General features: G+C 42.3%; 1 pseudogene; it reads left to right on the plus strand.

Moving 5' to 3' along the window:
- Positions 1-389: 389 nt before the first annotated feature.
- Positions 390-20,504, plus strand: LOC121539849 (annotated as a pseudogene).
- Positions 20,505-22,115: the final 1,611 nt, after the last annotated feature.

Here is a 22,115-nt window from a genome sequence, read left to right on the forward strand (position 1 = left end):
CCAGAGCGTCAAGTGTGCGCTCCGAGAGCGACACGAGATGGGTGGGGCTAAAGCTTAAGAGGGTGTGAACGATGCTGAATGGGTGTAGACAAAGAAGAGCTCTTCAGTAGGTACCAAAACATTCAAAGGCAATTTTCTCAAAAGTGAGATTACAAGTTTATCAACTTTCAAAGCAGAATTACTTTCCCATTGTTCCCTTAAATGCTGTGTATGATATACAATTTTGTAGCTCTGTGTCTCTGCTTTCATCCAATGTAAAAAACACAATTTAAAATGTTGCTACATAAGACCGAATCAAGGTGGTCGGTCACATACATTCTCACACAGTCTCTCTGTTTGTTCTCCGTCTCCTCAGCCTGAAGAAGAAAAATTGAGACCTGGCTCTGGCCATGGCTCGGGTTAAGGACCTGGAGGCTCAGTTCAACAAGAGTGAAGCCAACCTGGCCACAGCTCTCGGTGAGAACAGAAACCTGGCTGCAGAGATTGCTGACCTGAAGGCCCAGCTATTACATTTACATTTACATTTTAGTCATTTAGCTATGGAGGACTAAAAGTGCCACAATTAAATAAATAAATACACCATTAAATAATTACTTAAATGCGTCATTAATTAATTAAAATTAGAATTAAATACATAAATGTGTTATTAAATGTGTCATTAATTAATTCAAATACCGATTCATTTTATGTAAAATACATATATAATAATTTCACTATTTACATTTACATTTCATGGTCCTGCGTTGGAGTGCTTCCTGAATTACTTAAAACTGTCAAACTGACCCATCAAAAGTTGGTAGGCGGAACCTAACGCCTGATTGGTTACCCTCTGCATCAAGCCAAGACAAATCAATTCCGGATAATGTCAGCAGGTCCTGCTTCTACATCCTCTGCTAAGTTTAAAATGTCTCTAACCAGCTCCCTGGAAAGTTCACGGAGATCCTCCATTGTCTCTATCCAGGTTGGCCTACTCTACTTCAGACCAAAGCAATGGATCAGACTAGATTCGCGTTAGCCCCGCCCACTGACTTTGATGGGTCAGTTTGACAGTTTTAAGTAATTCATGAATCACTCCAACGCAGGACCATGAAATGTAAATGTAAATAGTGAAATAATTATATATGTATTTTACATAAAATGAATCGGTATTTGAATTAATTAATGACACATTTAATAACACATTTATGTATTTAATTCTAATTTTAATTAATTAATAACACATTTATGTATTTAATTCTAATTTTAATTAATTAATGACACATTTAAGTAATTATTTAATGGTGTATTTATTTATTTAATTGTGGCACTTTTAGTCCTCCATATTTAGCAGACGCTCTTATCTCCAAGGTATCTGCAACTTTACAGTTTCACTTAAACAACACTGTCTGGTTAAAGGTAGTCTGAAGACCAAAACGAGTCCAAAACAGTGCACAGTAGTTCTAGCCTGGTAGCCAGGCTTTAGTAACCTGTCACTCACTCTGGATTTCTATGAACAAGGTCTGCATGTTTACTGACAAGAACAGAAAGAATCCCACACACAGTATTCCTAGCCTGGTATTAGCCATATCTGGAGTTCCCTTTTTACTCACACCAGTCTGTTACCTCCCACACAGTCTGTATTTTTTTCTATTAATGCTGCCTGTGAGGTTTATTTATGGGGGTTGGGCAACCACAATAAGTGGCACACTGAACGGAAATTACCCAATTGAAACTTGGCAGAGATTGTTGTACTTAGTTACATAACTGTTATGGGCTATATAAGTGCATTGGAACAAGCAAACCAGCTATGCTATGAGTGTGGATGGGAAAAGTGTCCGCAAAAGTACATAATTGCGGGCACACAAGTACGCATCTTTGTGCGCGTGCACACACATTGGTGAGTCAGACTGGGCTTACACACACTGTCATGTTGCTGCAAGCTTAGGATACACACACAACTCACACACAGGTCAGCCTTTGCTCTTACACACTTTCTCTTCTTGTCTCCAGGATGAAGATGCCCATGCTGTGGCAAAGAAGCAGCTGGAGACCGAGTGATGCGGGTGGATCTGGAGAACCGCTGCCAGAGCCTGACGGAGGAGCTGCAGTTCAGGAAAAGCATTTTCGAGGAGGTGGGTGGACAGCTGGAGATAACATCAATCACTGTTGTTGACCCAGGGTGGGCTGTGTAATGCTGTGGGTGTATAGAAACTGGGAACACTATTCATTGGGGGAAAGCCTCAGGTAAATGAATGACAAATGAGTACCACTACACTAAACAACTAAAAACACTATTCATTGTTTTAAAGACCCAGCAGTTAAATTAATGTCACTGATTTTAGGAACTTTAACCTCAAGTCAACGCAGTCCTATATAAAGTCCCACGGCTGCTGTGGTTTCAAACATACATTGAAAAGCACAAGAACAAAATCTACAAAGAACTGATTCACATGCCTCCACTTTAAAAAAAAAAAAACTATGGAATTTAAAGCTTGACAAAATTGTTGTATCAGCTTTACTTCTGGGCATGTGAAAGCAGACTAGCAATGTTATTTATTTTATTTTAAAACAAAACCCCAGAATAAACAGCATTGGACAAATAACAAAAGCTTTGTCAGCGCACGTCCACCACATATTCAGTAATTCATTGTACATTCATATTACATACACAGACGTATCAAGCAACAATAGATATTATGCTAACACCGGTCTGACTGTGTTGACTGTCTGGTGTGTAGGAGGTGCGTGAGATGCGTCGTCGCCATGAGAAGCGTACAGTGGAGTTGGACAGTGGGATGACCCAGGACTACAAGTTCCAACTTACCCAGGCTCTGCAGGACCTGTGCAAGCAGCACGAGGAACAAGTCTCCATCTACAAGGAAGAGCTGGGCAACACCTTCCAGGCCAAGGTATGTATGTTTTCCACCCTAAGCCTTTTATGTGTAAGGCTAGGAGTTTATGGCCAGGTATGACCTTTCTTTGACCCTATGGAAACTAGCTTTACACCCCTAGGCCAGTCTTTCCATGAACTAGCACACCTGATTCAAGTAGTCTACTAATCATAATTGATTTAGTTGAATCAGGTGTGATAGTTCTGGGCTAGAATATAAATATGCAGTCCTAGGGGTATCCAAGGAACACATATTATAAATCCTTAGGGAAGTATTTCCCTGTGTGACTTGTTTCAGGAAACTAGGCGTATGTCGTACGTCACTTACTTCACAGGAGCAGCATTTGAACTTAAACATTTATTTAGGCAGAAATGCCTTCTGGAACATGTGAACTTTCATGTGCCTTAATAACTAACTTGTATTCCATCCATAAATACAAATAAAATTGTTCAATTACGAGCCTAGTTGGTTTAGCCACAGAAAGACAGGAACCTTCCCGCTAGCCATGATTGGCTGAGATAATGGATAGGCTGGACATGCCGGGAGATGAGTTTGGATTGGTCTGCCATGTAGCACGCTTCTGTTTATAACGTGAGCTGCTCAGTATGTCTTTACAGTCCATTTTATTGCGTCGTTTTTGAAAGATATAACGTTAGCCATCAAGAACTACAAAAGTTTTGCTACTTTTCTCAACAACATCGATGCCCTGAATTTAGCAGGCGCTATTGACAGATCAGTTAGAAAAAGTGATGGGCTACTTTCTGCACACACCACGGTCAGTGTAAACCGGAGTGACTTGACACAGAGCTGGCCAAACAAGATGTAATGTTAGCTACAAAGAAAACAGAGTTAAATGGTTCCTGTCTGCCGTGAATACGGGTAAGAGTCTAGCTACATTTTCAGATAGGTTTCATATTTTGTCCAAGTCGTTTTTATTGCAAGTTAATGCGTACTGTTAGTTAGCTAGCAAATGTTAGCGTGCTGGCTCGCTAGCTAACGTTACGTATATGATCTGTGTAGTAATATTATTTGAATCAGAAATCCATTTGCATTGCTAGTTATAGCCTAACGTTAGCTAGCTAACATTGAACCTAGTTTGTTAGCTTTAGCTACCTGCAGATTCATACTACAGCTATGACATTGTTTGTATTGGTGGTAGTAGTATGAGTTGGGATTATGCCGGTTCCTTGTTTAGCTAGCTAGCTACCTAGCTAGCTACATGTCTAAACAAAAGACTCCACTTTGGCCGGATTATTACATGACCCATCAAATTAGCCAGGTGTGTCTGGGGGTGATTACGGCCATCTATTGTATTTCATGAACATGTGTACATGTCTAGACAATAGTGACCCATCCACTTAGATGTGGCTGGGGGGTGGTTATAGAATTTCCTTCACATGACCCATCAATTTAGACAAGGGTTGGGTAAGCGTTATGTAATAATGATAAAATATTTGTATCTGGACACTTTCTGTTTTTGATATTGCTACTATGCAAGTAACCACTTCACTGTACCGTTTACACCTTCTGTATCTTGTGCATGTGACAAATAAACGTAGATTTTAGCGTGTGTTTACCATATGGCCTCATGTGAATCCTTAAAGAGATTGGTGGGGCTAAGGCTTAATAGGGTGTGAACGATACTGAATGGGTGTAGACACAGAAGAGCTCTCCAGTAGGTGTACCAAAACATTCAAAGGCCATTTTCTCAAAAGTGCGGTTACAAGTTCATCAACTTTCAAAGCAGAATTACTTTCCCATTGTTCCTCAATTGCAGTGTATGATATACCATTTTCTAGCTCTGAGTCTCTACTTTTATAAAATGTAAAAAAACACAATTTCAAATTTTGCTACATAAGACTGAATCGAGGCGGTCGGTTACATATGCTATGAAAGTTCATTTGTCATGTGTTGACATTGTGATCATTAGAACAATGACAGTTGGTTTTCGTTACTCTATTTGGCTTTGCTCCACTGGGGGTTGCTAGCTACTATCAATGTTGCTATCCAGTGTTGTAGTACTCGAGACCGGTCTCCAGACCACATATTGTGTGTCTCGGCCTTGTCGGATACATTGGTACTCGGTCTGGTCTCGGACATTGAGGACTTATAATTTCTTCCCGAGGCCAGCGGAGTAGGAAAACTCATTCTCAGCTTCCATTGTCAGCGCATAAAACCGCTTCGCCAGGCCAAATATATAACATTTTTCCTTGAAACATTATCTTAACAGCCTTTATATCTATTGTAGATCTGTTTGCGCAGTGGCAAACCTATAAGACTTCAGTGTGACGGGTTCGTGATTCTGAAAGGACAGCAATCGTAATACCAGCGCACTCATGTAGAAGAGTGCACTTTTTGTAAAACACAAAGGGCCAGTGGTGTAGTGGAGGGTATATGCAGGTATAAGCCATATACCCACTTTATTTTCAGTGGGCATTGCTTATACTCACTTCTTAATCCCTATTGATGCGTATCAAAGTAGTGTAGTGGAGGTATACGACTTATCAATTTAACAATAGATAAATCATGCACAAAGTAGTCTACACAAGCGCCGCGCACACAGCCTAGTTACAGCGGAATATCTGCAGGTAGCAAGCGTGTGCAGCTCTCAACTGGTTTTGGCATTGAGCAGCTCACAGAAGAATGACATCGGTAGTCGGTAGGGAAGACGTTTCAACTTCTATCTACCAGTAAATGCTAACTAAGGCAACAATGGGTATGCAAAAGTTGAGTTGTATTGAAAAAGTTGAGTCTAAAGTGTTGGTTATTAGGCTATTTGTGATGTGCAATTGTCATCACGCACTGTTTGCATCAGGGGCGTAGACATGGATGGGCCTGGGTGGACAGAGGCCCACCCACGGGGGAGCCAAGCCCCAACAGGCCCACCCAATCATATTGATGTGGTTTAAGCATTGTTGTGGATTTAGACCCTCAAATGTGTATACGAAATTTTAAACATGATTTTGAGTGAAAATCTGAAACATCTATAGGAAAACCCATTTTAAAAAAACATAGGAAAACACAGCATATTTCACACAGGGTGCCTTTCCTTTGCTGGGCGGGCCGTTTGGGATTTCTTTGGCAAATTAGAGCATATCCACTTCTCCAGGCACCACTACACCACTGCATAGGGCCGATGGAAAGACAGCAGTCACACACAGCATCATGTTAAAGGATAAGCAGTCCATAAACTCGGACATAATAAGCCAGTAGGTCCCAATCAGAAGAACACAAAAACACAACTATTAAGCAACTATTACTTCCCATTGCAAAAAACATTTAACGTTTAGCACACAAAGCAACTGATGACCTAAAGTTTAAAGTGGAACTGACAGCGTTTTAACAACTTTGCAGATATGAAACAAACAGAAAATAATTTCATCAAAAATATAAAATTCCCAGTTTATATTGATTTATAAGTGGTTTTAAAAATAAGTTGTGTTTGACTCAAAGTTCCATGACGTACACTAAGGCATTGTTGACGGAATAGATGGATGCAGTTCAATGCATGATTAATATAATTCACCAATACATTTCTTGGTAGTCCAAAAAAATATTGCTATCAGGTTGTAAATCACAGCTGGCCTGGTACATTGTTTGCTGCCTCCATTCGGGATGCACTCTTTCAGTTTCAATGACTCAATATTCTGGACAAAAACTGACAAATGTAACTAAGGCTGGGAATGTCAATACAATCAAATTAGCAAGGGCAATGATCACAAGTCAGTCATAACATGGCTAATAGGCTAGCGTATATTTATGTAGCAAGCTAAAAACACGGAGCTAGCTAGCTGTTAGGAGGATATCATGCCATTGGAGTGACTGACTTTTTTTATCCTCATCGTTTTTTGGTGGCTAGAGATGCAGGTGTCATTTGCTTAGCTAGCAAGAACTTGAACAACTGTTATACAGTTAGCATATCTTTTGCGTTCGCAAATTCACTCTTGCTGTCTACTCCGATTTCAGAACACTCGTCTGAGTGTGCCAGAGCGCAGAACAACTGATGAATTTACGAACGTGCAACACCTGCTGAATATGACCGGTGTCAGTAAACGTATGCAAAAACAGTGATAGTTAGTCAAGAATGCTCTAGATAACATGCAAAGGGCATAACCAGCTCTGCTACGGTGAATAAAATGGTCAGCGTGAGGTGTTCTCTCATTTGTGTCTGGAAGCAGCAAGCTAGCCTACTTTAGCCAGTTAGCTTGGTTGGGACAAGCATGCATTGGCAGGCAAGCTGCAGAAGGATGAGGAGGCTACAATTCCCCATCGTTTATCAGTGCAATTTTGACGGCCAACTAGCTGAAAAAGTTTGTGGGTTTATCTAATGTTCCTTCGTTAGATTTTAACTCATCTTGCTCTGGCTAGCATTAGTTGTTGATCTTGTTGTTGTTGATGTGCATAACTGAGGGAGATATCCTACCTTTTCATGGTTGTTTGATCAATAGGACTGTAAAGTTCCCAAATACACGGCCCGTGTAGCTCAGTAGAGCATGGAGCTTGCAACGCCAGGGTTGTGGGTTCGTTTCCCACAGGGGGCCAGTATGAAAATGTATGCACTCACTAACTGTAAGTCGCTCTGGATAAGAGCGTCTGCTAAATGACTAAAATGTAAAAATATAGGAGGACTCCCGTGGTGTTTACATATCTGCAGAAATCCATTCAGGTGTATTTTGTGGCTTTTGGCGAATGCGTTCTAATGATCTAAAGTTGTGCTGTTGCAACTGCCTGTAAACACACAGTCCAGTTAAAAGTGAATGATGGCAGGCCCGTGTGGAATATGGCTTGTTTGTATAAAGGTCTACTGTAGCTCTGATTTGGCTATAGCGCACCGGTCTGTGTATACTCCGTCCAGGACACGATGTTTTTATTCAGTTTTATTTACTGCAGTGTCTTAACTGTGCAAACGCACGGCCGCTTTCCCACTCTATATTGCTATAGAATTTTAACAAATGCCTTAGTATACATAATTCCCCAAAATGCTAAGAATTTATGAAAAGTGGTTGCTGGTCAGATTTTTTTTTTTTAAGTGTTATATTCTTCCTGGGGGTGTATATGGACAGATTTTAATAAGATTTCATATTGCTAAAATGCTGTCCGTTCCACTTTAAATGCAACAATGTTTCACACACAAGTTATTTTCAGAGATGGCTAACAGCAAGCGCGCTGCAATAAAAACACAGTTCAGAAATCGAGGCTTGAGCTCGACCTTACGGTTCAGAACCTATAAGGGAAAAAAATGGGAAACAGATCTAAAAGGAACAAATTGAGGTCACAATTATGTGAAAATGTTCATACCTGTTCCTACAACCTAAGACATAAACTACTGAAGTTTAAGATAATTCATAGGACTTACTACGCTCCTGCCAGAATGCATGTAATGCACCCAGAAGTGTCACATCTCTGTTGGAGATGCAAAAAGCACAAAGAAACCCTATTACATATGCTGTGGTCCTGTGATGATAAACTGACAACATGTTGGGATAATGAATGTTCTATAATTTCATTGTTTCTAGGAATTAATATCCAACCATGTCCACGATTATGTCTGTTGGGAAATGTAAATATTGGTGATCAAAATCACAGAAAGTTTTATAATCTAGTTCTAATTGCTGCAAAAAAATGTATAGCCATCAATTGGTAAGCCTCATTCACCCTCAATAACAAACTGGAGGACTGAACTATCTAGCTACATAGTGTTGGATTTTGATATATTGTAAAGTTAAACAAAAAACAGAAGTGTTTGACGAAATTTGGAAACCATATGTTGATCACCTTGGGGAATGTGTTGTATAGTGGACATTTTTGTTTTTGGGGTGCTGTGAAATAAAAAGAAATCACAAAAACAAGAAAAGCGAAGGACAGGAGAGCAGAGCAGATGGTGAATCCCTTCAGCTAATGCCTGAGTAGTTCCACATCACTCAGTGAATTCCAGCCAGTACATTCGTCACCTGCTGTCAGAGGGATGCAGTTCATTTTGCTGTTGGCAAAATGATGGAAGTCAAATTCCATTCGTCCAGTTGCACTGAACAGGTAGACTAATAAATATGGCAATAATTAAAGTCGTTGCCCTTCCACATTACGATAGTGTTAGCCCTCTCCAAAATGTTCCCTCCGTTTTTTGTTTGTTTGTGGGGGATTGAAAAAGTTGTTAATTGTCACTCAAGTATGACATTTCAAGCATGCCTTGGCTTGCTCAAGGTATCAAGAATGTCCCCCAGACTAGAACATAAGGATACAAAAACTAGCTAACCTGAAACGGAGACCTCTCAAGCTGACACTTGTTTTCCCTCCAAATGTCATTCTTGTCATGCCTCTCCTTCTTTCACTGTTCAGTAGGATCAAAGTGGTTTAGGCAGGCTTATCCAGGTGCTGCTGGATAGATGGGTATGACAATGTATTTGAGAGAGCAGCAGAGTGGGAGGTGAGTCAGCTAGAACCAAAAAGAGCCACCGGACACACAGACCACTGGAGTGTAGAGCAAAGTGACCAAAAGGTAGAGACTAGTACAGTGTCAGACTCTACAATACAGTAGGTATTTGTTGTGTTTTCTTGCTGAAGTATTGGTTAATGGGGATAGAAATAATCATCAATTAGCCTCACCTCTTTCCTCCCCCAGACTGAAGCTGTCCCCCAGCCCGTTCCGGCCGTGTGACGGTGTCTCGCACCACAGGCAGCAGCGGCTCATCCCGGACCAAGAGGAAGCGTGTGGAACTGGAGGAGGAGTCTGTGGTCGTGCCTCCGGTCCACATCAGCCAGGAGGCAGAGGCTGTCGGCAGCGTTACCGTCGAGGAGACTGAACTGGAGGACAAGTGCGTCACCCTCAAGAACAACTCAAGACAAGGTACAGCTACTCATATTAAACCTACCACAGTGAACTAAGTACTATAGAGTGCATTTGGAACGTTACAGCCTTATTCTAAAATGGATTAAATTGTTTTTTCCCCCCCTTATCAATCTACACACAATACCCCATAATTACAAAGCTAAAACAGGTTAAAATAAAAAACTGAAATGACATTTACATAAGTATTCAGACCCATAAGTATTACAGCCTCGAGTCTTCTTGGGTATGACGCTACAAGTTTCTCCCATTCTTCTCTGCAGATCCTCTCAAAATCTGTCAGGTTGGATGGGGAGCATCGCTGCACAGCTATCTTCAGGTCTCTGAGATGTTTGATCGGGTTCAAGTCCGGGCTCTGGCTGGGCCACTCAAGGACATTCAGAGACTTGTCCCGAAGCCACTCCTGCGTTGTCTTGGCTGTGTGCTTAGGGTTGTTGTCCTGTTGGAAGGTGAACCTTAGTCTCAGGTCCGGAGTGCTCTGGAGCAGGTTTTCATCAAGGATCTCTCTATACTTTGCTCCGTTCATCTTTCCCTCGATCCTGACCAGTCCCTGCTGCTGAAAAACAACCCCACAGCATGGCGGACATGATGCTTGGCATTCAGGCCAAAGAGTTCAATCTTGTCTTCATCAGAGCAGAGAATCTTGTTTCTCATGGTCTGAGAGTCCTTGAGGTGCCTTTTGGCAATCTCCAAGCGGGCTGTCATGTGCCTTTTACTGAGGAGTGGCTTCTGTCTGGCCACTCTACCATAAAGGCCTGATTGGAGCTCTGTCAGTGACCATCAGGTTCTTTGTCACCTCCCTGACCAAGGCCCTTCTCCCCCGATTGCTCAGTCATATTAAATGTATTTATTCAACTTTTAAAAAATGTAGATGTTCCAAAGGGGCGCATCTTGAATGCGTGGAAGCCCAGAGATGCTAAACGGGTTTGTTAATTAACAGTCAATTACAGTGAGACCGGCAGTCATTTGCGTGACGGTTACCGGCTGACAAAATTTCATGACCGCCAAAGTACTAATTGCATATTATTATTATTATTATATATGTTTTTTTTTTTATATACATCTGTCCATAGGACCAGTCTCTAGGTAGCTGGAGGCTGCAGAGGCAGATTGGAGGAGGAGAGGAGATCGCCTACAAGTTCTCCCAAGTTTGTCCTCAAGGCTGGTCAGACTGTCACGGTAAGCAGCAGTCCTCAGACAGTCATTACTGATTATCTGTGATTATCCTCTGTTCTTTATTTACAGTACCAGTCAAAAGTTGACACACCTACTCATTCAAGGATTTTTCTTTATTTTTACTATTTTCTACATTGTAGAATAATAGTGAAGACATCAAAACTATGAAATAACACATATGGAATCAGGTAGTAACCAAAAAAGTATTTTATATTTTTCAAAGTAGCCACCCTTTGCCTTGATGACAGTTTTGCGCACTCTTGGCATTCTCTCAACCAGCTTCATGTGGAATGCTTTTCCAACAGTCTTGAAGGAGTTCCCACATATGCTGAGCACTTGTTGGCTGCTTTTCCTTCACTCTGTTGTCCAACTCATCCCAAACAATCTCAATTGGGTTGAGGTCGGGTGATTGTGGAGACCAGGTCATCTGATGCAGCACTCCATCACTCTCCTTCTTGGTCAAATAGCCCTTACACAGCCTGGAGGTGTGTTTTGGGTCATTGTCCTGTTGAAAAACAAATGATAGTCCCACTAAGCGCAAACCAGATGGGATGGCGTGTCGCTGCAGAATGCTGTGGTAGCCATGCTGGTTAAGTGTCCTTGAATTCTAAATAAATCACAGACAGTGTCACCAGCAAAGCACCATCACACCACCTCCTCCATGCTTCACGGTGGGAACCACATATGCAGGGATCATCCGTTCACCTACTCTTCGTCTCACAAAGACACAGCAGTTGGAACCAAGAATCTCAAGACCAAAGGACAGATTTCCATCGGTCTAATGTCCATTGCTCGTGTTTCTTGGCCTAAGCAAGTCTCTTCTTCTTATTGGTGTCATTTAGTAATGGTTTCTTTGCAGCAATTCGACCATGATGGCCTGATTCACGCAGTCTCCTCTGAACAGTTGCTGTTGAGATGGGTCTGTTACTTGAACTCTGAAGCATTTATTTGGGCTGCAATCTGAGGTGCAGTTAACTCTACTGAACATATCCTCTGCAGCAGAGGTAACTCTGGGTTTTCCTTTCCTCATGAGAGCCAGTTTCATCATAGCGCTTGATGGTTTTTGCGACTGCACTTGAAGAAAACTTCAAAGTTCTTGAGATTTTCCGGATTGACTGACCATGTCTTAAAGTAATGATGGACTGTCGTTTCGCTTTGCTTATTTGAGCTGTTCTTGCCATAATATGGACTTTGGTCTTTTACCAAATAGGGCCATCTTCTAGATACCACCCCTACCTTGTCACAACACAACTGATTGACTCAAAAGCATTAAGGAAATAAATTCCACAAATTAACTTTTAAGAAGGCACACCTGTTAATTGAAATGCATTCCAGGTGACTACCTCATGAAGCTGGTTGAGAGAATGCCAAGAGTGTGCAAAGCTGTTAGCCACCCTTTGCCTTGATATTTCAAGAATCTCAAATATAAAATATTTTAATTTGTTTAACACTTTTTGGGTTACTACATTATTCCATATGGGTTATTTCATAGTTTTGATGTCTTCATTATTATTCTACAATGTAAGAAAGTGTAAAAAATAAAGAAAAACCCTTGAATGAGTAAGTGTGTCCAAACTTTTGACTGGTAGTGTATGTACTTTTCTACAGTTTGCACCTACTGAATTTATAGTTGGCCTACAATGAAAGGTAATCTTGCTACTTCAAGTCGGCAAATGAGATGCAATTGGGTAGAAGCTGCCTTTCATGAAGAGAGGGTGCTGTTTGGAATTTCTAAATAGAATTTAAACAGATTCTAATGGCAATATGCTTGGAAGTGTGGAGGGATATGTTGTCTCAATCCCACACAGCTACTTGTTGTAGACAAGTAGCTGTGTCTACAACAAGTATTCGAACACATAAATCTCATTGATCTTCCATTCTTCACGTGGCTGTCTGTACTATAGCATCTGTGGTAAAGCAGTTGTACTATCCAAGCGGTGTTAACTCTTAACATGGGTTTGAAATTGGAAGGAAAGAGTAATTGGATTATCATTGATTTCCACTTGATCAATAACAGATGCTACTTTGCCTCGACTTTTTTATTGTTTTAGTATTGGCCTGGGAAACATAATTTTTGTACGTCTTCGAATGCAGTGCTTTTCATTATTTGAATATTATTATTTTGATTGGGTTATTGTAATCACTTTTGTTTACATCTTTTTGTTTAAGTTCTCAATGGATGATCAAGTTTGGGTCCAAATGGCAGCGCTATTTCCTTTGACTATAATGCCTAAATTCTCCAAATTGAATTAGCAAAAATCATGTATGTAGTATAAATGCATGTCTATACTTCAGGAATAGCTCTGTCATTTTTTTATAATAATGTTGACTGAAAGGCTGTTGTTGTTGCAACAATGTTACAAAAATGTTTTGTATTGATGCATACGTTTCCATTGCACTCAAGATTGGTAGCTGGACAGGGTATGTAAAGACTTAATCACGATTGAACTGTGACGATCATTTACTAATTAGTGTTTTCTATAGGAGTTGCACCACTACTGGTGAATTTACTTAGGCTTCTTGACTGGTTAAAATTGTTGTTTCATGCACTGTTGGTTTATAGACACATTACTGTTAGTACACACTACTACTACTAATGTTAGTCAATCATGTCAGACAGTATGTATTCACAGTACTGCCAAATTATCAGGTTCTACCAAATGTTAGATGTAGCAAGTGTAATGTGAGATACTACAGCCTTAGGCCAGGTTCAGTGTTCACTCCTTACCACATTAGAATATGTGATTTGTTAATCAGTAGAGAAGCTAAGAGTATTGTTAGTAGTAATTTTACTGTAATGAAACTATGGGTAAGGACTGACATTGATAATTAGGAAATGCACTAATGCAGTAATCATGGGAGAGCATGGTTGAGTCATTTGAGCCATACAAAAAAGAGTGAATTGATATTTGGGTCAAATGTTGAGAACTAAACCCTAGACTTCATCACTCTTAGAGGACTTGTAGGGGTGGGATGTATACCAAATGTGTTTGTCGTACTGCTATTGATTATTACATTTACAAGTGAAATATTTTTTGAATACATAAATGTTTTCCATATTAATTGTCTAATTATTTGATTTAATCTGACTGAAGTGCCATATCACAAAGTGAAGTACTAAGTAAAACATTGAAAATACCACAACTGCTAACTGGGTTCAGGCATCAGTCCCACTAGGAAGTGTAGTAACATGGTAATTATATTAGGCATATACAATGTAAATGCAAGTTCTAGAGCTATTGTAGTAGTTTATGACAGCTGTTTTCATAATACTTTTATACATATTTGCAATCCATCTCAAATTGAGGTTTTAAAACTATGGTGTCAGTTGCCATACAAGTTCAGGCCACATGACGGCAGTAACTACAAGTCCATGAGGACAACCTGAGACATGGGCCCTGTTGGATTATCAAAAACTAGCCCGCTAAATGTAATGCCACCCGGCCCGAAGAATAGGTCAGGGGTGCATTCATATCGCAGATTCCGTTTATTCCAAATGCTGTAGTTCATTTTAATTGTATGGTTTCCACGTGTTGCCATTCCAATCGGAATAGTCTGCTAAGTGTTTGGCACAAGCTGCACATCTATAAATTATCGAGTCTTCCGCGGTCTAAAGTGGCGTGAAGTCCGAGGGTTCCTTAGAATTTCTTCTTCGGGATTTGGTTGGCGGATCGCATCCAACTTTAGGTGCATACACCGCCACCTACTGTACTGGTGTGAGGCCATTCACAGCCTACCTATATTCAATTATTTGATACGGTAATACAACATTGGGGGAAAAGAAAATTGCCCTCCCAACTATTAGCCCTCTAAAAAAAATATATAAAAAAACACCCCATACCACTATTTAACCCTATCTAGTCATACTCCAGACCAACGAGTACGCAACACTACCACTCAACACCCCGTGCAACTGTTCTGCAGTAAATCCTCGGCCACTGCCACCACAACCTTATTTTCTGTTACTTCTGATCTATTTCCGCAGTACAATTGACAACGATGGCTATAAATGCTAAAAAGCCCACCTTACTGAAGCACATATTCTTCCCATCGCTCTCTTGATCTCTGCCTACTCACAGGAATCCTCTCAGGATCCCTCACCCTGTACCCAACTCTTCACTGCTTTGGCATGCAACACTTTCTGTACTACTCCAACCCTGGCAACCTCAATCTGCCTTTCTTTCACCGGACACCTCTGATCTCCAGCCCCATGGGCACCCCCACAACTAACATACAACCTTCTTCACCGATACTACACATTCCTTCATCTCATACCCTCCTGCACACTTCTCACATATAGGCATCTCCCTCCTACACACTGCTGCAACATGCCCATAAACTTCACAACTGAAACAGTATTTTCGGAACAAACGCTCTTACGAGATTTGCAACTTCTTCCTGACGTTCTTTTCTTTTTAAGAGTGACATGACTGAACTACAACTTACGTTTAAAAGGCCCAGTGCAGTTAACGTGATTTTCCTGTGTTTTATATGCATTTCCACACTGAGGTTGGAATAATACTGTCAAATTGTGAAAATGTGGATGCCCTTTTAGTGTAAGAGCTGTTTGGAAAGACCGCCTGAAATTCCAGCCTGTTTTGGTGGGATGGAGTTTTGGCCTTCCATGGTGACATCACCATGCGGTAAATTAGTTAATAGACCAATAAGGGTTCCAAACCACTCTGCCAATAACAGCTAATTTTCTGTTTTCCCCTCCCCACTCAGACCACTCTGACAGTCCTAGGAAAATCCTTGCTTGAGAAATTGCCCTTTTGCTAAGAAGCTATTAGTTTATTTTTGACCATTTTAATTGAAAACAATCGCACTAAGGTACATAATTGTTACCCAGAAAATATTTGATTGAGATAAAAAAAATGGCTACATTGGACCTTTATGAACCAAACTGTTTATTGCAAAATATTTTGCACCAGAATTGGCGCAATGAATACACCCCAGGCTACAGCACTACTGCTGTCCCACAGCTGCGTCCTGTGTGGTGGTGACATCAATTCAGGGAAAAGATAAGTGGAAGGAAGAGGGAATGTGGGGAAGGAGGATATCCTCTGGGCTGAGAATAGAGATGAGAACAAGAACCTTTGGAGGAGCAGCCTGGGTCCCATTTCCACGCATCCCTTACCCTAGGGCAGGGTTTCCCAAACTTGGTCCTGGGGCCCTCTCTGGGTGCACATTTTGGTTTTTGCCCTAGCACTACACAACTGATTAGTGGTTGGGCAAAATAACTAAACGTGCACCCCTTGGGTTCCCCGGGACCAAGTTTGGGAAACGCTGCCGTAGGGACACCCATCCAATAACCCATCTGTTCAGATGTTTATTATATTTCCTCAGTGCTGCTGACTACAATGGGGGGAAAAGTCATTCCATTGACTCATTTTTCTATAAGTTGTATGTGCCGCAAAAGTGAATTTGTCACAACACAATGCCAGAGGGAGAGTGTAATTAGCATGCTGACTGCAGAAATGTCCACCAGAGTTGTTGCCAGAGAATGTAATGTTAATTTCTCTACCATAAGCCGCCTCCGTCATTTTAGAGAATTTGACAGTATGTCCAACCGGCCTCACAACCGCAGACCATGTGTATGGGAGAGCAGTTTGCTGTTGTCAACATTGTGAACAGAGTGCCCCATGGTGGCGGTGGGGTTATGGTATGGGCAGGCTGTTATAAGCTACGGACAGTGAACACAATTGCATTGTATCGATGGCAACTTGAATGCACAGAGATACTGTGATGAGATCCTGAGGCCCATTGTCGTGCAATTGATCCGCCGCCATCACCTCATGTTTCAGCATGATAATACATGGCCCCAAGTCACTAGGATCTGTACACAATTCCTGGAAGCTGACAATGCCCCAGTTCTTCCATGGCCTGCATACTCAAGACATGTCAACCATTGAGAATGTTTGGGATGCTCTGGATCGACGTGTATGAAGGCGTGTTCCAGTTCCCGCCAATATCCAACAACTTCGCACAGCCATTGAAGAGGAGTGGGACAATGTTCCACAGGCCACAATCAACAGCCTGATCAACTCCATGCAAAGGAGATGTCGCACTGCATGAGGCAAATGGTGGTCACACCAGATACTGACTGGTTTTCTGATCCATGCAAATGTATTGAAAATGAAATACAGATCTCATTTACATAAGTATTCAGACCCTTTACTCAGTACTTTGTTAAAGCAACTTTGGCAGCGATTATAGCCTCACGTCTTCTTGGGTATGACGCTACAAGTTTGGCACAACTGTATTTGGGGAGTTTCTCCCATTCTTCTCTGCAGATCCTCTCAAACTGTCAGGTTGGATGCGGAGCGTCGCTGCACAGCTATTTTCAGGTCTTTCCAGAGATATTCGATCGGGTTCCGGGCTCTGGCTGGGCCACTCAAGGACATTGAGACTTGTCCCGAAGTCACTCCTGCGTTGTCTTGGCTGTGTGCTTAGGGTCGTTGTCCTGTTGGAAGGTGAACCTTGGCCCCAGTATGAGGTCCTGATTGCTCTGGAGCAGGTTTTCATCAAGGATCTCGCTGTAATTTGCTCCGTTAATATTTTCCTCGATCCTGACTAGTCTCCCAGTCCCTGCCGCTGAAAAACGTCCCCACAGCATGATGTTGCCACCACCATGCTTCCCCGTAGGGATGGTGCCAGGTTTCAGGTCAAAGAGTTCAATCTTTGTTTCATCAGACCAGAGAATCTTGTTTTTCATGGTCAGAGTCCTTTATGTGCCTTTTGGCAAACTCCAAGCAGGCTGTCATGTGCCTTTTACTGAGGAGTGCCTCCGTTTGGCCACTCTACCATAAAGGCCTGATTGGTGGAGTCAGAGATGGTTGTCCTTCTGGAAGGTTCTCCCATCTCCACAGAGGAACTCTGGAGCTCTGTCAGAATGACTATCGGGTTCTTGGTCACCTCCCTGACCAAAGCCCTTCTCCCCCGATTGCTCAGTTTGACCGGGTGGCCATCTCTAGGAAGAGTCTTGTTGGTTCCAAACGTCTTCCATTTACGAATGATGGAGGCCACTCTGTTCTTGGGGACCTTCAATGCTGCAGACATTTTTTGGTACCCTTCCCCAGATCTGTGCCTCGACACAATCCTGTTTCGGAGCTCTACGGACAATTCCTTTGACCTCATGGCTTGGTTTTTGCTCTGACATGCACTGTCAATTGTGGGACCTTAAATATACAGGTGTGTGCCTTTCCAAATCATGTCCAATCAATTGAATTTACCACAGGTGGACTCCAATCAAGTTGAATAAATATCTCAAGGATGATCAATGGAAACAGGATGCACCTGATCTCAATTTCAGGTCTCATAGCAAAGGGTAAATAAGGTATTACTGTGTTTTAAAATAAATAAATGTGCAAACATTTCAAAAAACCTGTTTTTGCTTTTTCGTTATGGGGTATTATGTGTAGATTTGAGGGGAAAAACATATTTAATAGATTTTAGAGTAAGGCTGTAACGTAACAAAATGTGGAAAAAGGGAAGAGGTCTGAATACTTTCCAAATGCACTGTATATAAACTCAGCAAAAAAAAGAAACATCCTCTCACTGTCAACTGCGTTTATATTCAGCAAACTTAACATGTGCAAATATTCGTATGAACATAAGATTCAACAACTGAGACAAACTGAACAAGTTCCACAGACATTTGACTAACATAAATGGAAGGAGGTGTCCCTGAACAAAGGGGGGGGTGGTCAAAATCAAAAGTAACAGTCAGTATCTGGTGTGGCCACCGGTTGCATTAAGTACTGCAGTGAGCATCTCCTCCTCATGGACTGCACCAGATTTGCCAGTTCTTGCGGTGAGATGTTACCCCATTCTTCCACCAAGGCACCTGCAAGTTCCCAGACATTTCTGGGGGGGGGGAATGGCCCTAGCCCTCACCCTCCGATCCAACAGTTGATAGAGCATGGCGTTTGCAACGCCAGGGTTGTGGGTTCGATTCCCACGGGGGGCCAGTATAAAAAAATATGTATTCACTAACTGTAAGTCGCTCTGGATAAGAGCGTTTGCTAAATGACTAAAATGTAAATGTTGATAGATTGTCCTGTCTGTTGCCTGTCTTTGTCAAGCTAGTTACCTAGCTACTCCTGGCTGTAAACTGTACTGTTTCTGTCCAATAACGTAACTCGGCCATAGCCCCATGAGGGGATCTGAATTGACAGATGGTATAGCAAATTGTGAAAATTCCATCTAGACAAGGGAGTGCATATCTAACCCTAGGTGGGGTAGGTGCTAGGGGTAATCTCTGGACAGGACCATTGTCACAGGAGTCACAGGACCATTGTATTGCCACAATTTTGCTAGCTAACATAGTTGTTTTTTCTTCATCGGTGGTTGGTGAATTTGGGCGAATAGCGGTAGAGTTCCTGCGAAAGGGAACAAACGCTAAGATCTATGAGGGGGCTGCAAGTACGTATCAGTTTCCAAGCTTTTATAAACCTTCCCACAAAACATCTTATACATGCAAAGCTGTCATTCCGTTTCATTGTCCAATAAGTTTTACATTGTAGACTGTTGTAGCCAACTAGTTTCCCCTCACTGTGACCTCCAGGGAAGCTGAGTGTTGACGCAGAAACCGTACAGGATGGTGTGGAGGGACTCGTACCTGCTCACCTAGAGCTCCAAACTCATGGTGAGTAGCTACAGAGAGCCTGTCCCCTTTCTACAGCTAGCACACTCACCATCTTTACTCTCTCTACCTACCACACTCATTTTGCGGCAGCTCTCTGATGAGTCCGGGAAACCGTTCCTTTTGAGTTTGGAATTAACATTAACATGAAGCCTGTCCTGAACCGTGTGTGTCTGTGTTGTAGATCTCTGAGGTGGACTTTCAGGACTCGGTGCTGGGCTTCACAGAGGAGCTGAACCAGCTGCAGCTCTACTTGGACCACATGAAGGAGATCCGACACATCCTCAGTGTACTGACCCACTCACTGCCACGACCTGGAGTGGAGGCTGGATGTACAGGGACTGTTGTCTCTCTGCCTGCCTGTCTGCTTTTTTTGGTGTGAGTGGAGTCTTTCTATGTCTGTGTCTCTTTGACGGTACGTCAATTCAGTTTGTAAAGTCTCTCTCCCTCCCCAATCGCTCTCAACTAGTTGGCCAGTCGTGCCCTAAGGCACCAGGTGAAGCCTACACTGAGTATGAAGCTGCACCTGGAGGAGAGTGGAGGTGAGAAGAGTGCTAAGGTGCTACAGACTGACCCTGCCACCCTGATGCACCTCATCCAGGATCTGGAGAAAGCCTTGGCTGAGCTCAAGACCACCCATTGCCGCAGGATCCGGCTCAACATCAAATAGGGTCCCCCCCCCACTGACACAACTATGTCCATTATTGAACTGGGACTTCACTGATCTGAAAGCATCCAACATCAAATAGTCCCTCTTACACAGATCCCTGTGCAACATCAACCAGGGTTCTATTCTCTGACCTTGGAACCCTGTGTAACAGCAATTAGGGTCCCACCTGACATCAAATTTTTTGTCAACATTGAATTGAGCTCTGCCAGCAGAGGGCGTTACAGTTTATCCTCATCTCCTTCCATAAACAGTGAGCTCAGTATTGGGACAGTGACTTTTTGTTGTTTTGGCTCTGTACTCCAGCACTTTGGATTTGAAATTATACTATGAAGTTAAAGTGCAGACTGTCAGCTTTAATTTGAGGGTATTTTCAGGCGATGAATGGTAAATAATGCATTGTCATTTTGGAGTCACTTTTATTGTAAATAAGAATAGAATGTTTCTGAACACTACATTAATGTGGATGCGACCATGATTTTGGATAGTCCTGAATGAATCGTGAATAATGACGAGTGAGAAAGTTAGTGCGTCTAACTTTTGCACTCAACATTATTCGCGGATTTGCTCAGTCCTGTTATGAACCCTGTGGCTTTAAAAGTCTAGGGTGGATGGAGTGGGAGGAATAACCTGGTTCGGTTTCCCAGTTACCTGACAGGTGTGGCATGTCTGACAGAACTGAGCCACATCTTGTTTTAAACTGGGCCAAAAGAAATGTTGCAGAACCCGATGATAAGTCTTGGTGACTCCCAAATGTCCGGACCACTGGTGATCATGAGCGAGGGATAAAACATTTTGTCGAAAGGCTGTAGGAATCACTATTTGATAAACAGCATCCCAATCTCCACCAGGTACAACATGGGATGGCCATTTACACATGAGGAGATTACCATCAATGAAGTATGCCATATTTTTATTCTTTAGCTCCTCCACTGAGACAACACTAGAAAAACATTTAGCCAGGCTAATGTCAACCTTCTGGTTAGCGATCAGCTGCTCACAAGTGACTGGTAACTGTATTGCATCAGCAACAAGTTCCACATACTTCTTCCCTTCCCTGGGCTGTTGGTCAGACCGCACCAGCTTACCAGAGGTAGCACACAAGCTATCCTCTGGGCAACACTCTGAACAGAATAGTGTTCGACAAATCGATCACGTCACCCATTTGTCATGCTTGAGCACGTGTGACAGCACAAGCGGGGAACACGTGGATAACTCTGTGCTAGCTCCTTGGAGAGAGACTGGTCACTTTTATCTAATACTTCCAATACGGGTATCACCTTTCCCCCGGCAATAATCGTTGCCCATTATAAACGTCACACCTTTACTGGCAACATAGGACGTACCCCAACTCTGAACAATCCACTGACTAACTCAGTTTGTTCACAAAGTGCAATGGCACAAATCCCATTTCAATTCCCTGGACTAACACACCGGAACCACAATAAGTATTAGCGGACAAGGGCAACACATTAGATAGTATGAACGACTGTGCTGCACCATTATCTCTAAGGATTCTAACCGGACGCTGAGACGCTTCGTCATCTGATATGGAAAGAAACCCCTCAAATGAACGGTTCATAACTGCGATCTGGAACTGGGACTTTCAAACCACATTTACTATGAGGCATCTTTTTTGATTCCGGCCTTACAACCGTATGAATCAGCCCAACACCCGTTGGCAGCTTGGCGTGCAGAGGCATCCCCCGTTTGCGTTTTAGCAGGAAGCAATCATTAACCATATGTCCCACCTTATGACAATAGAAACAGTGACGCGCATCTTTCGGACATGCTGGATGTACTGCTGGTCGACTAGGGCTAAGAGTTGGCAACGTACGAGCCGAAAACACGCTTGTGCATCAACACAAACTCGTCTGCCAATACAGACGCTTCCGACAGTGAGGATACTTTCTG

The sequence above is a fragment of the Coregonus clupeaformis genome, chromosome 26 (genome assembly GCF_020615455.1).
Source record: "Coregonus clupeaformis isolate EN_2021a chromosome 26, ASM2061545v1, whole genome shotgun sequence".
NCBI classification, from domain to species: domain Eukaryota; kingdom Metazoa; phylum Chordata; class Actinopteri; order Salmoniformes; family Salmonidae; genus Coregonus; species Coregonus clupeaformis.